This window comes from Alosa pseudoharengus, unplaced genomic scaffold, assembly GCF_046254945.1.
Source record: "Alosa pseudoharengus isolate Yale_2024_CS ecotype anadromous, Long Island Sound unplaced genomic scaffold, YU_APseudo_1.1 YU_APseudo_1.1_scf_22, whole genome shotgun sequence".
Taxonomy (NCBI): domain Eukaryota; kingdom Metazoa; phylum Chordata; class Actinopteri; order Clupeiformes; family Clupeidae; genus Alosa; species Alosa pseudoharengus.
Window position 1 is genome coordinate 23,006,807 of NW_027468680.1, and position 5,082 is coordinate 23,011,888.

Consider the following 5,082-nt stretch of genomic DNA (forward strand, 5'->3'; position numbering starts at 1 on the left):
CTGAAATAGCGAAAGGTTATGATAAACAGTTATAACACAAATATATTAGCCTACACGAATAAAGCTTGCAACAGACCTACTGACATATCAGCTCATTGAACAGTCATTCAGTTATTGGTCATTTATAGGTGTTTTGGTTAATTACTGCTGATACTGAGGAGAATGAATAACCCACTCAATTCTTCATCACGTTGACGTAACACTCGGCGTAATATCAAACGCGCTCGACCGATCAAAGCATGCAGACAGTATCTCTCCGTGCGTAAAGGGAAACTAACCAGTACCAACGCGCACTGACTCGAGGGTGTCGACAAAGATTACTCCGGAACTCTAGACGAACGACATTTATGCACACTGGTTGTTTGTAAACTCAAATAAGTGTGGGGATTTGCGAGCGAAGAAATAATACAAGGTAAGCTTTCTTGCTTCTGGATGAAACCACCCGTTCGCTGTCATTAAGATAAGTCGTGCTTTTTGATTGGACTCAAGAGTTTGATCTTAGATATCAAAGCCATATTCTACCTGTTGTGGTTTTGAAAAATAGATTATAGTCTTGAAAAAAAGTGAAGTTCGTTGTGTAGGTGGTAGAAAAACTTCGGCGAATGATCTCTGTATGCGTGATGTTTCATAGCCGATTTTGCATTTACCTTCGCGTATATATATATATATATATATATATATATATAGCCACAATAGTCATTTTAGCAACGCCATATTTTGGGTGGCCCGCGAAGACTCAGTGGTTGTCCTGTCTGGCCCACTTGGTAATGAAGTTGAATAGCCCTGGCGTGTCAGTGTCTTTACCCAGTCTATCTAAGGGGCATATTCTAGACACAATTCTGAGAGAGAGAAATTACCTGTCACTCTGTACTTCACAGGGGGACGTATAAACATTCAGTCATTCAATACGGTCTCCAAATCTCTTCTCAGAGGTACAGAAGGATAGGGAAGAGTACATTTGCATCATCTAGCACCATACTCCATACGTTCAACGTAACATGAGTAGCGTTTAACTAACGAGACAAATCACTTGGAGGTTCTAGTTACTTGGTATTTTTAGTTAGTTACAAAGTACTTAATTGTAGGGAAACTGTTTCCAGTGAGTTCAACGTAGTAATGTCTTTCCACAGTAACCCAGTATTACACAGAGGCTTAGTGAGTTAGAGATAAAACAAATAAATACAAATACAAGAAAAGAAAGGGGTAAAAAGAAGTTTCAGTTTTATTGCAAACCTGATGCCAAGCCTTGTAATAGTTCACAGTTGCCATGTGATGCGGAAAAAATATAGAGCATGGCATGGCTGTTCTTGGGTCAGGCTGGGCATGTAGCATCAGTAACAGAAGTTCATGTCCTCTGGAGTTTGTTTTGCACAAGCCTGTGGTGAGACACACCTGTATGATTCCATCACTTTCTATCTTCCAGAGCCACACCTCTCCCCTGGCAGCCGGCTGGCTCTATGTGGTCATGCTCAGTGGCATTTTGTGTATGCATGGGGTGAAGTGTGTCATGTGCTGGCGCGCATGTGTGTGTGTGTGTGTGTCTGTGTCTGTGTCTGTGTGAGTGTGTGAGTGTGTACACTATAATGCCAAAAGTATTGGGTCACCTGCCTTGACTCGCATATTAAATTAAGTGACGTCCCATTCTTAAAGTGTAATTCCAGCGAAAATTGAACCAAGGGTGTTTTTCTGCTTTAAAACACATCAAATAGGCCGTGGAGACAGTATTGTTTTGTTGATTTAACAACTACAGAGCATGCTCCGGTATACACTATAGCCCCAAATCGCAAACAGTGGATTAGGTAAGGGCCATGAGCAGAACGCTTCCCAAATAGCATTTTTTAACCAGTAATATTGTTCAAAACAGCATCAAACCTCGTCAGTAGCTTGCTCATAGTCCCTACACATAAAATGAAGCACCAACAATGTAGTTAACGAATCCGGAGTTTATTACAAAAGACTGTTAATCTCACAGAAGACTGAGATCGTTTATTGCCGGTAGGTAATGCCTTATACGGACTTTCCTTTGAGAGGAGCTGGTAGGGGACAGTTGGTAAGTGTTCTTTTAGTCTTCTGTAATAAACTCCGGGTTTACTAACTACGTTGTTGGTGCTGACATCCTTGGGTCAATTTTCCCCTGGAATTACACTTTAATCAATAGAGTTTCATATGACATCAGTCCACCCTTTGCAGCTATCCACTTTAACTCTTCTGAAAAGGCTTTCCACAAGGTTTAGGAGTGTGTTTATGGGAATTTTTGACCATTCTTCCAGAAGCGCATTTGTGAGGTCACACTGATGTTGGATGAGAAGGCCTGGCTCTCAGTCTCCGCTCTAATTCATCCCAAAGGTGTTCTACAGGGTTGAGGTCAGGACTCTGTACAGGCCAGTTAAGTTCATCCACACCAAGTCTCTGTGAAGTTCGCCATTCATACTTTCACACTTGTCTGATGTTTGCGGATTGGGGAAAAACGGCACAACACACAATAAGGAAGTGATTTACTCACTCAATAACAGACCCTCCCGCCTCAGTTCCATATTGTATGACCACTGTACTCTGGTGGTCCCCCCAGTTTCATTTCTCACCTGTGACATGGTTATACATGCATATTCTGATGGAACCACAACAGCAGGATTGTATTTCACCTCTCCATGTGTGTTGCATCATGCTCTAATCTGATTGGTGGCTCATTTGGCTGTAGGCCAGTGATTGTATGGTAGGAGGAAGTGAGTGGGAAGTTATGGCTGTCAGTAAAGCCTCTTTGTGTGGAAAGAAACATTAGATTTGCACATGATCCCAAAGCCCCTAGGAGGAACTTTAAAGCTATAAAAACACATCTGGGCAAAAGGATATATCAAAATATTGTTCAAAAGGATTACAATTGAGAATTAGCCAGCTGAGTAATACTGGCACATTGATTAATGTGTGTGTGTGGGTGTGTGTGTGTGTGTGTGTGTGTGTGTGTGTGTGTGTGTGTGTGTGTTCCATCAACTCATGCAACACAACTAACTGTGAAAAAGGTGCATCTCGACTGTGTCAGTTCCATCAACTCATACAACACAACTATGGAAATCTGTTCCTATGGAAGGGTACGGCGGTCAGATTGGTGTCCCCCTCCAGAGCTCCCTGGGTGTTTAAGGGGAGGTTAGTGTTGCGTCGGAGTGGCCAGAGGGCCCGTGGAGAGCACCTGGAGCTTTTGTGTGGGCCGAGAGGAAGGCCAGTTCATACTTGGACGCATGGAGCTCTATTGAGAGACAGAGGTTTCAACACTAATCGCCTCATAATATGAATGTATTATGAAAACAGGTGAATCTCTCTCCCTCTCTCACACACACTCAGACACGGCTACACACACACACACACAAAACAAACGCACGCACACACACACACACACGCACACACACAAACACACACATACATACACACACACACACACACACACACAGCCACACACACACTGCTACACAGCCACACACACACACACACACACACACAGCCAGCCACACATAGACACACACTATCCATTACCAAACGTTGCCTGTGAAGAACAGCCCTCAGCCCTCAAAGCAATCAAAGCCACCAATGCTTTGACCCAGGATTGCCATGGAAACCCCAAATATTACAGAGTATTATGGTGTGTGTGTGGAGCCTATATGTTTATATATGTATAATCTTCACTATCTTGATGATAGCACACTGTTTTCTGATAGGAGCAGCAGGATATTGAGAAATGCTCAGTGAAATTATTTCAAAAGGTGTGTCATGAAATTTTATCCGTGCTTTCAGAGAGCTCCCTATTGCCCTCCACGCCTGTGTTTGTCACTGAAAACTGAGAAGACGTTTCTAAAATTTGTAAAACCAAAATGACATGCCCTCAAAATGTACTTCTCTTTTCAAAAGAAACTGATATGATATCTCATCCACACTGTTACTGATATGATATTGTTGGTATTTTATCTCATCCATACTAGTTTGGAGACGACATTTCAACCTAATCATGACTCACTAGCAGCAGTCCACACAGCGCAAATGGCCACTAACATACATGTGCAATAACCACTTTATTCTCCTTTCTTACCACTAACATACATGTGCAATAACCACTTTATTCTCCTTTCTTACCACTAACATACATGTGCAATAACCACTTTATTTGCCTTCCTTACCACTACATGTGCAATAACCACTTTTTTCTCCTTTCTTACTACTTATATACATGTGCAATAACCACTTTTGTGTGCGAAGTTCAGCCTTTTTTCTCCTTTCTTATCAGTTACATTCACAAACACAAACTGTGATGTCCCTATCTGGACACATGTGTTAAAAAACAACGCAAGTTGTGTTATTTTCAACACATATTGTTTAACAAATAACAAAAACAATGTGTTGGAAACAGCACAAACTGTGTTATTCCTATCTGGACGCAAGTTGTGTTGTTTTCAACACATTCATTTTAAGAATGTGTACACTTGCATACAGCGAACAGCACCCTATACTACACTATACATACTACTATGCTGTGCATATGGATTTATGTGCATATATATGTGTATTTTTATATGTGTACATACTATGTGTATTTATATATGTGCATATACTATGTGTATTTATATATGTGCATATACTATGTGTATTTTTATATGTGCATATACTACGTGTATTTTAATATGTGCATTTTAATATGTGCATATACTTTGTGTATTTTTATATGTGCATATACTATGTGTATTTTAATATGTGCATATACTATGTGTATTTTTGATTGTGCTGAAGAGCAGATGAGCTGGTTTAACTTCAGTCTCTCTGAAGTGGGATTCTGTGAATTTGTTTTTTTCCCCTGTTCAAGTCCGCGCAGACTGCTTTGGTAAATATTTGAACAATATTAGGTTCTGGGCAGAGTTGTAAGAGATGAAAGGATCGGGGGTCCTACAGGGACGAGGCAACCCAGATAGGAGCCGGTGCTGGGCCACAGTCATCCTGGATCTGGGCCAAGCTCACTAGATCAGCTCTACCTCAGGGGCCAGGTCTATTACTGGAGCAGCCGGGGCCATGAGGAAGGCAACTTTTGAATGTTTTTTTTGGCTG

General features: G+C 41.3%; 1 protein-coding gene across 2 annotated transcripts in view; it reads left to right on the plus strand.

Moving 5' to 3' along the window:
- Positions 1–205: 205 nt before the first annotated feature.
- Positions 206–5,082, plus strand: part of LOC143138909 (protein LBH-like) — a 13,156-nt gene continuing 8,279 nt past the window's right edge. The window contains exons 1-2 of one of the 2 annotated variants that reach the window (XM_076299380.1): positions 206–412; positions 2,271–2,364. The gene's annotated coding sequence lies outside the window, so the exon portion shown is untranslated. The remainder of the gene's footprint in view (positions 413–2,270; positions 2,365–5,082) is intronic. The other variant, XM_076299379.1, reaches the window with a different exon arrangement.